Raw genomic sequence first — 12,817 nt, 5'->3', positions numbered from 1 at the left:
GCCTTCAGAAAAAACTTGATTGCGCCCAACGGTGCAAAGCAACATTCGAACTTCGTTACGTATAGATTATTTTGTCAGTATGTTGCGTGTATATTGGTTTCGATTATTTTGGTTACCAAGTTGTAATTGTAATTCAGAGTCGAAATAGTCGAAAGAATCTGTCGACACTTTGCTTTTTTGATTGGTAACATATTTTAGTTGTACGTGTTCAATTATATTTATTACATTAATATTTACATTTCCCATAAGTATTAATAAATTATTCTTTACTAATTGATAATTGTATACTAGAAACTTACTTGGTCCAATCGAATTTGTGCCAGCTACCGAACTAATTTTCTTTCAACAGAAAGTACGAAAGCTACAGTCGAGTGTGCTCGACTGTGAGATACCCGCTACCTATTTTGAATAAATATAAATATATCAAAAAGACTACAAAATACTGAAATTATGGTAATTGGTATATCGATACAGTACCGCATTCAAAATATACTATAGTCGGCATAATATACCAGATTGTCAGCCAAAGCAACAAAGACCTCTAGTAAGTCGGCGTTTTTGCCTATACAAAAGTATTTCTTTTATAACTTGCGATCAGATACAACCAAATTTTCAGGAATCACAATTACTATAGTTGTTATTGTATATACCAAAATTCGCAGCTCTAGTTCTAAATACGCTTAATATTAGATTTTTGTTATTTATAGCTCTATCTCTTATAGTCTCTGAGAATGCAGTGTTTCATACGGATAGACAGACAGACGGACATGGCTAGATCGGCTCGGCTAATTAAGAATATATACACTTTATAGTGTTGGAGATGCTTTGTTCTACCTGTTACATACATTTTCTGCCGGGACAATGTTATAGTACCCTTCTAACCTATGCGTACCGGGTATAAAAAGAAAGAAATCAACATAACAAGTAGAAGTGTCACAGAATCCCTTGCCCTTGAATTTCTGCATTTGTATTTGCACTCGTATACACTGCAAAACCAACCAATGCACTATGGTCTATGAAATTGCTACTTCACATTGGCTCCACATTATTATTAAGACTCAATGAAAAATAATTTATTTCATTTATCACACTTTGACTTAAAACGTTCCACCATATAGTTACATTTTACAAGTTTTTCTTTTAACAAATAAGAAAATTACAGTCAAGTGTGCTCGACTGTGAGATACCCGCTACCCATTTTGAATAAAATAAAAATATTGCGGTATATAAAAAGGATATGAAGTAACCTCCGTTGTTTATGTATTTATTTATTTATTATTTGATCTAAGTTTTTGTCCTTTTTCATTTGTAATTTTTTCGAAAATCCAATCTGACAAGGGCGATATTTTGCGATTATTTGGCACAGCCGCATATCGATAAGATCGCTATGATAAAGCTCGAACGTTCCTGAATATTGTGAAACTTTAAGTAAAGGGGGAAAAGTGTAAATTAGCAATGAATGATGACATTTATCTGTACATTGTTAGTTTTGTTCCATGATGCATGTTAGTTTTCTAAAAAACAAGTAAGAAAGCTACAGTCGAGTGTAGCGATATACCATTTGGTATATTTTTTTAGTATTTTTGTAGTATATTTGGTATATTGAGAAATATACCGCAAAATATATTGCTTTTATTCAAAATGGGTAGCGGGTATCTCACAGTCGAGTACACTCGACTGTAGCTTTCTTACTTGTTTTTATTAATTTGTTGTCGCCCATAGCGCGCATTATGCGTTCGTAGATATAAGGAAGATATGTAGCAATTTTGAAATCCTTACAGCGGTTTTTGAGAAAATTTACCTTTTGTTAACCCGCAAAATCAAGTTCATTTCGCAGGTGCATCAAATAGCTGGAACCAGCGTTGAACAAGTCAGGCCAGAGCGGACTCAAAGCGGAAAACTTTAGTGTTAGATAATACCTGAAGCAACTTTTTATACCCGCTACCCATAGGGTATTATAACTTTATGCCGGCAGGAAATGTATGTAACAGGTAGAAGGATGCATCTCCGACCCTATAAAGTATATATATTCTTGATCAGCGTCAACAGCCGAGACGATATAGCCATGTCCGTCCGTCCGTCTGTCCGTATGAACACCTAGATCTCAGAGACTATAAGAGATAGAGCTATAATTTTCGACATCATTTGTTATGTTTGCACGCAGATCAAGTTTGTTTCAAATTTTCGCCACGCCCACTTCCGCCCCCGCAAATCAAAAAAAATCGAAAAACAAGCCTAATTTTAAAGCTAGAAATATGAATTTTGGTATATACAATAATTATTATAGAGTTTATGATTCCTGAAAATTTGGTTGCGATCAGATAAAAATTGAGGAAGTTATTAAAGAAATACTTTTGTATGGGCAAAAACGCCTACTTGGTATATTTTGAATGGTTTACTATATCGATATACCAAACATACCACTTGGTATATTTTTAGTATTTTTCTAGTATTTTCGGTATATTTTGAAAATGATACCCCAATATTTTGCCTTTATTAAAAGTGGGTAGCGGGTATCTTTCTTACTTGTTTAATTTAATACCAACTTTTAATTTTGAAAATATGAATGTTATGCATTTTGAATTTTGCAAACGTAACCTCTTATTTTGTACTGAATCCATGTTTCGCTTAACACTAGGATTTTTAGGAACGTAACCCCCGTGTTAAGCGAGGGCCAAGTGTATATACATACATATATATACAGATGTACATAGTCAAAATATTGAAAAATCTTCAAAACAAAAATTCGACGCTAACTTTGTACTAGCTTCGCAGATGTTAAGCGTTGCTATGATGCCAAATTTAATTGATTTGTAATTTTCGCAATAATCACAAAAGTTGAATTTTCTCGAAAACTGCTCTAATGATTTCAACAAAAAAAAAAGCAAAATATTTGTCTATTTGATTCGAATAGAATAAAAAAGTGCGACATGGCCGACAAGTTCTGCAAATATGAAGAATAATTTAATGATAGTGTTAAGATATTGTTTTGCCGCTAACAGTGAACTGAAAAATTACGATTTAAATACGATTATAAAATGTGTATATATTTTAATTATAATAAATCAATGTATATGTAAATAGAATATTAAAGTGTAATATTAAATAATAGTTATAGTTGTTTCATTTAGTTATTTTCTGCAAATATTTGAAGTCCCGCCAAAGTCCAAAGGGTGTTATTTAACACTAAAGTTTTCCGCTTTGAGTCCGCTCTGGCCTGACTTGTTCAACGCTGGTTCCAGCTATTTGATGCACCTGCGAAATGAACTTGATTTTGCGGGTTAACAAAAGGTAAATTTTCTCAAAAACCGCTGTAACGATTTCAACAAAAATTGTTACAAATCTTCCTTATATAAGTTAACCTAAGTGCATTGACTCCTAAAATGCTTGCGCTGGCTTTGGAGCGAATTCTCGCTAACCAAGGCCACGGGCAAACGAGCGGCTGACGCCGCAACTGATGCAACTTACGTCATTGCCGAACGTATTGCTGACACATATCCCGTTGCTACTGGCGGCTCAGAGAGAGCTAGTAAGAAGTGCTGATGCTGGTGGTTGCCGTTGCATGGGCATGGGTAATATAAATGAATCCGAAGTTTGTCAAGTTTTAATTTATACCGAACCCATAACCATAGCAGTCGCGATTGTAATTTTTTAACGTGGAAGCTCATGTAAACATTTTAAAGATGATGCCAATACCTTTCAAACGATATATAGCATTGCCAGATACGATTGTATTTGACTTCACAAGCGAAGCACGAAATGTGAATATAAAATTACCAAACAACCTAATATATGTAGGACAAATTTATAGTACTTATTGAAGTTTATTTGCATCGGTGGCATAGTATAACCATGTATACATATGCAAATTCGAAAGCAGTTTTTCGGCTACCATATATTCATGTACGCAAACAATACATCAATTGGACAAAATAGAATAGAAAGACGCACTATTTAAATGGCAGAAGGCCCAAAAAGAACAACGCCGATGTACATTAAATAACAAAAACATCCATAAGCACGGACATCAGCTGCGCCAAATCCCGGGATGTACGAAGACATTTGGTCGTACGGTCAATTGCACCAATACAACAGTGGTAATGCTGGCGTTTTTGTTATCCCTCTCGGAGACAACTCCCAGTGAAATTTGAGGTGGCGTCGTCGCAGTATCGCTGCAAATCCCTCCTCTTAATTTCTGCCAGATCACAGAAATTGGCCTCTTGCTTGCAGCTCACGGCTATCAGCTGATCCGTTGAAGCTTTCAAAGCGGTCATACAAAAGCTTTCAAAGCTTTACAAGCTTTTGTGACGATGCGGAGTGGATGTAGTAATTCGTTTGGTGGCTTAAATTCGAACTCAACATGCAGAAGAAAAATGTATGACTGCGTGCCGTTCTGATTTTTAGAAAAAGAGGTGCCATGTCAATAGGACATTAAACTTTGATGCATTCTTATATTCTCATTCTTTGACATTCACTGCCTTAAGATGCATCTATCGATAAAAATCTGTAAGCGATGTTGCAAAGCCCCACACATAGATGACGCTCACAAATTTATGGCTTACAAAATACAAATATCCTAAAAGTTTATAATAACACTAACAATTATTCTATATTTAACATTTAATTGACAAAAATTGTATTTTTAACATATATGTATAAACATGGCTTTAATAAATATATTAAATTAACTACTTTTTTTATAAAGACAAAGCCGTGGCGCTGGAGTTTTTCCATTAGACCAATCAAAGAAATAGGTGCGGCCCAAGCGACCACTACAGCAATGTGCAAAAGAACTCGAAAAGACAGAGGGTCAAGAATAGTAGACATCAGGCAAGCTTTAATTATTTCATAAATTTTAATTTTTATTAAAGTTTGCCAACAATTTCGAAAACATTAAATATTTTACAACAAATGATAAGCAGCCTTGTGCAAAATTTCAGAAAAATAAATATTGTAAAGCAAAAGAAAATTGGGCGCAATAAATCAAATGAGGGAAAAATTGCGATTTTAAAAAGTTATATTTTAAATGATCCACGAGTAGCAAGCAGGTTAAAATTTTTATAATGTATAAGATTAAAAGAACACCGGTTATTCAAACAATCAAAGATATTGCGATAATCACAACAACACGACTTTTCGCTACAAAGAGAGAACCGTTATCAATACTGGTGTTGATGACAAATGACTGCAGGTGTGACCACTCAGACCAGCTGACAGCTATCGATAACACTCGATCGCGACAAAAGCTAGTATGCTGTGCGCAGCTATACTGATCTAGGTTTCCTCTCGTGATGGTCACCCTGCATACTTTAGTGCTTTTTCCTTTTTTACCATATGTTCTCCACTACTTTCGTTGTGCGCTACAAGTGTTTTTTCAAGGGAGATAATAAAAACGTGCTTTGTAAAGTTTTACTTTGAAGACACCCCCTATATATATGGGGTGAATATCTACATAGTTTAAAGAACTCGCTTATATTTTCGCTTGGCCGTATGTATGTACTTTGTAGTTACATTTCTGTCGTTGCGCGTTTGTCTGCTATTAACACACTCCAGTGCAAACTCTTAGTGTTATTTTATACTAAATAACAATAAAGTTTGCATCATCCGAAAACGCGCGTATATTCACTCCATACATATTAAATTGCTTAATTTTAACCAACGAATTTGATTAAATTAATTACGCCTGAAACCAAGATTTTAGGATTAAAAAGGCGGAGTGTTTTCTTTATTATCCTTTATTGCAGGGCCGATGTGCCTCTGCTTGAATCAAGAAAAGAACTAACATAACATGTCAAGCAAAGGAATCCCGCAACTTATGGTTACGAGATCGCTTCATAGCGGCAAATATGCAGTGGCTCAGCCGCTTTGCAGACTTCCACGCAGTGATGGCGCGTCGACAGGAGAGGCCGACACAGATAAGCGCGCAACACACGGCCGCCACGTTGTAGATGCGATGCGTTCCGGCTGCTTCCTTGAATTTCTCGATCTCCAGGTTTCGTTCATTTAGTCGATGAAGGAACGGGATGCTCAGAATATCTTGGCGGGCGGTGATATTCAAGATAGGGAAATTGGCGATCCCAGGGACTCTACCCTGGGCGTTGTTGTGGTTGACGAATAGAGTCCCGTTGATTCTGGCTCTGTCGTTGAAGGTGATGAGGTGTGTGCCCTGTACTCGGTACCGTTGTCGACTTGAATCATTGCTGGATTATCGTTGACTATGATAACCCCTCGCCTCCAGGTCGCTAGGCTAGGAATCTCGCAATGCGCCGTGCCCCCTGCGTGTATCTCCTTTGCGCATGAGGTCTCTAGCGCCAAGCGACAAAATGTGGCCCCAGGCGAAACGGTGCAGCTCTGAAGATTATGAGTCTCTCCATCACAATCGGCTATGTCGTTGTCCGGCATTCTCAGAATGAAGTTTTTATGGACGACAGGGTAAATAGTTACTTTTTTACATGAAAATTTGACTTTGGGAAATTTAATAATGATGTGCAATGAGTTGGTGGACTGAAGAACTTTTACGGACGAGACAGACATAAGGTCACCTATCGGATTGTAGGTGGGTTCCTCTAACCAAATTGATTTCAAGTCTGTATGATCTAAAATGTTAGGGCTAACTATGTTAGCTTTCGCAAGGGAAATAGCCAACATTAAATTTTGCATCTCCATCGACAACATTCTATTTCGAGCCAATAAAGTTTCGTACAGGTGACTTGTGTCGATTTGTGAATTTTGAGTTACTTTTAAAATTTGGTTGACTGTGGAGGTTAGTTTATTTATCTAGTCCTGAACTCTAGTGTTTATTTCTATCTGCCTATTGTTGGAATTTATCAACTGCATCTCTGTGAACCTAGTCCTTTCTAAATCACCTGCATCAGCTATACCTGCCACAACCTTTAGTATGGACCCTGGGAAGTCTATGCTTCTCGCGACCCTGTGGTGCGTATCCAAGGCCTCCAGCAAGTCCTGCAGATGCACTGTATCTACGACCAGGAGCTTCTTCATATGAGACTGTGGGAAAACGTCAATGAGCTTGACTGTCTCTTCTACAACTCGTTCGTACTCCGATAAGTTCGCGGAATGTTTGACATAAGCAAATTCTTCCCAAACCAGGACCTGTCCATCTATGATGGGGATGTACTTGGCGTGCGAGTAGTCGGTGATGTGCGCCGAAGCCAGCGACAAAAAAAAGACAAGTATGAGTTCAAACCTGTAGGGTGAAATGTGTTTTATTTTTATTTTTACTTTGGCTATTTCTTATCTGCAGAGAGGTTACCCAGCACCAAATGGAAGATTGAAGGAACTTATGTCAAGGTGGCTAAATACAAATGTGCCTAGTGGCTGATTAATACTAGCGTGCCTAGTGCTAAAAATATAAATGCCTAGTGGCTAAAAAATACAAGTGCCTAGTGGCTAAAAAATATAAATGCCTAGTGGCTAAAAAATATAAATGCCTAGTGGCTAAAAAAAAAGAAAGAAAGGGGTCATTTTATGTTGTCTTTATGGACCACCCTCCCCTTAATCAGGACCGTGGTCCCCAGGTCCGCTTCCACCGCTCTTTCTTCGCACAACGGCGTCAGCTTGTTTCCCAGTCTTCTGTGGGATTTAATCAAAACTTTCTCGCCAACTTCAAAGACTCTATTCTGCCGCGAAGCATTTTCCCAGCTCCTTAGTAGGGTTGTCGAAAATTTTTAAAAATATCGTATCGATGATATTTTTTTTATCAAATAATATGATAATAATATTTCTAAATATTACCGAAAAATATCGATATATTTGATATTTTTGATTTTTTTAATAAAAATGTTTTTTTCTGGATAATAAAAAGAATACAAGTTTTATAAACTTACATATTTTAATTATATTTTTAATCAACATGTCTTATATGTATCTAAATTTAACATCAAGCCCAATTGGCAGAATTTAAAGATTTTAAAAACACTCTTTGTTTTATGTGTATGTCCGTCATTCGGCTCCTAGCATCGCTTATTGCGCAAGTGGGACGACAAATTCGATGAATTACCGCTGGTTTTAATTGTTTTCTCACAATGAATGCACTTCGCGGTGCCGCCTGTTATATTTGTGTAATTTGATTTAACATTCATTTTTATCTTTATTCTTCTGTCGAATTTCAATTATTAATTTAAGTTTAAATTGAAAGTTTCAATCGACGCTTTAAATTTAGAGTGACCAAGGAAAAAATATCAAAAAAAAATATCGTGATTTCGATATTTGGGCAAAAAAATATCACGATATAAATATATCATTTTTAGAAAAAAATATCGATATATTGATATTTTGATATATTATCAACAACCCTACTCCTTAGCGCGTTTTGAGCGTTCCTGATTTTGTTTTGGATTTGGTCTTGCGGTTCGTCCGAACGCGCCTGAACTTCTGTCAATGACAGAGTGGATCGATTTATTATACTCCGTTGCCGCCAACAAAATAACTTCTACTGTGTCACTCATTTTTTTTTGTCGATTTTTAGACACCTAGCAAGCTCTAGCAAGGTGCTATGAAAGCGCTCTACTTGCCCATTCGAAACACTGTGCAGCGGTGGAGCATTTGAATGTTGACGCCGAAATTGTTGGCCAGCATTGTTGAAATTGTTTGTGAGTTCAACGACGGCTCATTGTTACAATAGATTGTCTTAGCATTTGGGAAAAAAATTCATCAATTGAAGAAGCGCCGGCTTCAGATCTTCAATGGTTCTGACGGAATGGGCTGTACTACAGCGAACTTGGAGAATTTGTCAATGCAGGTGAGGAAAAATTGTTTGTCAGTGGAAAAGATGTCTATGTGTAACATATTCCCCGTGTGGAAGGGACTGGATCGCGTTGACCACCTTGGGGTTGACCGCAATTTTCATTTCCCTAATTAAGGATTCCCTGTCTACGAAATGAAGCGTACGCCGTGTTTTTTCACGGAACTGGTGGTCTGTATAGACGTTGATTTCTCTCGCCCCGTAAACATATTGTCGAAGCTTTGCTAATTCCCATACAATTGCTAGGAGTTCACGCTCGTTAGTAGCGTAGTTCGCCTCTCTGTCTTTGAGAGTTCTAGAAATCATTGTGACTGGACGGCCATTCTGTGAGAGGACCGCCCAATGCCGTACGCCGAGGCATCGGTGGTCAGATTGAATGGCTGCTTGTAATCAGGATACATTAGCATGACCTCTTCGGATGCCAGAATATTTCTCAGTTTTTCGAAAGCGTTGCGCTGTTTTTCGTTAAAACACATATTTTTATACCCGCTACCCAAAGGGTAGAAGGGTATTATAACTTTGTGCCGGGAGGAAATGTATGTAACAGGTAGAAGGAGGCATCTCCGACCCTATAAAGTATATATATTCTTGATCAGCGTCAACAGCCGAGACGATCTAGCCATGTCCGTCTGTCCGTATGAAGGAGTCCCCCTTAGGGACTCGGGTTCGAGCCCGCTCGGGGTACAAAGTTTTTTTTTTTTTAATCGTATTTACAACAATTATAAATAAAAATTGTGGAAGTTATTAAAGAAATATTTTTTTTATGAGCAAAACCGCCTGCTGTGTATGTATGCGTATACGTATATACATGCTCGTCTATATTAGCATCTGTATGCATAGGGGGTTCATAAGCAATGCGATAGCTCAGGTGGTAGAGTACAAGCCGAGCATGTTGTGGTGCCCGGGTTCAAACCCGCTCGAAGTACAAACTTTTTTTTTTTTTTTAACCACATGGTCGGTGGTGGTGGTCGAGTTCAAATCCCGATCGAAAATACATGCATATTTATTTTTATTTTTTTTGAGTTTTAAGTTACCACCCGACCCATGGGCAGGGGGGAATTATTTGGCCGCTCCCTAAGCACCCGACCGAGAACTGGTCGATGCCTTTATAAGGTGAAAAACGCCAACATGCATATTTATTTTTAATATTTTCTTTTATTCAAAATGGGTAGCGGGCATTTCACAGTCGAGCACACTCGACTGTAGCTTTCTTACTTGTTTGATCTGTATTTGCTGATTGTGCCGTTTTCACCTTTTAAGATGTCGGACACTGGTTTTGCGATGGCAGCAAAGTCTTTCACAAAACACCTATAGTAGCTGGCTAGACCTAAGAAGGATCTAACCTCGTATAGGTTTTTTGATTCAGGGTAATGCTGAATGGCCCTTACTTTTTCGGGGTCAGTTTTAGCTCCCTGATCAGTGACTATAAAACCAAGGTATTCTACGCTTGTTTTGAAAAACTTAGATTTTTCTTTAGCGACCCTCATGTTTGCTTCACTTAATCTTTTCAAAATCCCGTCAACGTGTTTGACATGATCGTCTTCGTTTTTTGAAAAAATTATTACATCTACGTACCATGTCTTTCCGATTTCTTCGCGGAGCACATCGTCGATGGCTCTCTGCAAGATGCTTCCCGCGTTCTTCAGACCGAACGGAAGCCTACAAAATTCGTACTTGTCTTCATTTACGGAAAATGAGGTTTTTTCACGATCACGTTCCGCCAGAGTTATCTGGTGGTAGCCTGACTTCAGGTCCAGTGTTGTGAAGTACTTTGCTTGTCCGAGGTTCGCCAATATCATTGATATGTTTGGCATTGGGTATTTGTCGGCAATGGTTTTTGAGTTCAGCTTCCTGAAATCTATTACCATACGTTTTTTCTTGTTACCCATTTTGTCCACACCTTTTTTGTCAACAACCCAAATTGGGTTGTTATATGGTGATTTGAACTTCTGTATGATTTTTTCTTTAAGGAGGTCTTTTACCTTCGAATCGACGAAGTCGGCCACGCCCATAGGGTAAGGGTATAGCTTAAAGTACACAGGCTCCTCGTCCTCCGTTCATATGGTCGCTACAACCGAAGTGTTGAACGGTAATGCCTCGTCTGGGTCGGCGAATGCCTTGACCCTGAGCTTTAGCATGATGGAGCTTCTATATCTGCTGCTGTTGTGAGATTAACGCTTACACATTTATGATACTGGATAGTCTCGGATTTGGAGCCTACCCTTAATTGTTTGCTTTTTAAGCATAACTCCTGCTTGAGCTAGGAGGTCATGGCCTATAATGCTATCAAATGTTGACAGGTTGTTTAGTAAAAAAAAATGGAGCAGTTTCGCCGAAGATTTGTAACAAGCATTTTTCGGTAACTTTGTTTGAGCCATGGATTGAATAAATCGAGAATGGCTTATCGACAGGGGTAATGGATTTTAGTTGCTTAAATGGCTTTATGTAGCTCTTTGGAGCGCCCGTGTCGATTAAAAATTTTCTGCTGACCCCGCTGAATGAACGGTAGCAGGGACTCTCCCCTAAAAAATTGCTGACGGCTGCAGTGGCTGTTTCAGTGTAGGAGGGAAACGTCTGTACCTGTGATGTGTCTGGTGTAATGTGATCGACTCTTTGTCGCTGAGCTTGTCCAGACGTGCGCTGAGAAGCGGATCGATTCTGGTTTTGGGTGTAGTTATTACCCGAGGGACTTGGCTTTGAAAACGCCGTTTGTTGTCGAAACTTGGACTACGTCCATTGGCTCAGGCGTGTCTGAACTGTTTGGTCTGTTTTGTGCCTGGTCACCTTGCTTGCTACTCTGCTGCTGCTTAAAATGTGTGGACTTGGACTGTTTCGAGTTCGATTTTTGGTCTTTCCCTTGAATCTTTTGTTCCGCTCTGTTGGCTTTTTCCTCTAAGTTTATAGCGAAGTTAGCCGCAAAAGCGTACCTTTCGTGATTTGATTCAATCTCTTGCGCAAGGGCCAAAGCCGTAGGCAGGTCTTTAGGTTTTGAAGCAAAAAGTACATCTGTGAGACTACGTTTAAGCCCGGAAACAAAAAATCGCAATGCGTCGTCACGGAATTTGTCACGTAAGCCCTCCGCTAGGGCTGGATCGTAATTCATGTTGACTTTGTTTATCAACAAAGTGAGTTTTTTCTCGACCTCATCATAATATTGGAGAAGTGGCATGTTACCCTGCCTCAACGTACCAAGTTCTTGTTCAATGACATGCAATGGGCGCTTGCCACTGTATGTGAAGTCAAGGCGACTTATGATTGCCTCAAAGTTCAAAACTGTACCAAAAGAGGCAAGAACTGCATCGGCAGGGCCTCGAACTTTACTCGTAATTATGATTACCGCCTGATAATAGCGCGAACTACCATTATATGGTTTCAAAATGTCGTAGACGGCCAACGCCGCTTGTCTCCAAGAGACAAACGACTCTTGGACCCCTGCAAATTCTTGCAGGCATTTGACGGCATCCAATGGCTCGTCGCAACGTATGTCGTTTCTTATCTCTATTGCAGCATATGTCTGCACTTCTGGTTGCTCAACGCGAAACGTTTACCAGCTCTTGTTTCTCCCGCTGGCTTGAGGCTGCTTGCTCAGCTAAAGCGTTGGCGATAGCTGCCTCGACTACAGTTCTAAGTTGCTCTGGGTCCATGGCTGCCTGAGGGTTTCTGTGACTGTGCCTACTTCTAATAACTCTACCTCTAAGAATTCTAATGTGGCTTTCAGAGTCTGACCCTGAACTGCTAGATTATTGTTCACGGTTTCTGTAATTACGGAACGGCGAGCTCATGAGTTGATGCACTGAACGTATAATCTGCTGACGTTAAAAATAAATATGAGCCTATTCACAATCAACCAAAAGAAGGTGTTTATTGTTCAACAATGAATATTAAACTGTGAGTTACAAAATATAGGGCTTATGGTTAATGTTAGTTAACAGATTTAAGTTGCAGACTTAAAAACACTTTGCTACACGGAACTCCACTTACATGATTTGTTAAGAGAATTTTATAGGGGTTATTGTTGTAGGGTATAGTTCCCGTGCAGCAGTCGCCGGTTTG

This window comes from Drosophila albomicans, chromosome 4, assembly GCF_009650485.2.
Source record: "Drosophila albomicans strain 15112-1751.03 chromosome 4, ASM965048v2, whole genome shotgun sequence".
NCBI classification, from domain to species: Eukaryota; Metazoa; Arthropoda; class Insecta; order Diptera; family Drosophilidae; genus Drosophila; species Drosophila albomicans.
The sequence above is the reverse complement of the archived record's forward strand: the minus strand, read 5'-3'. Positions refer to the sequence as shown.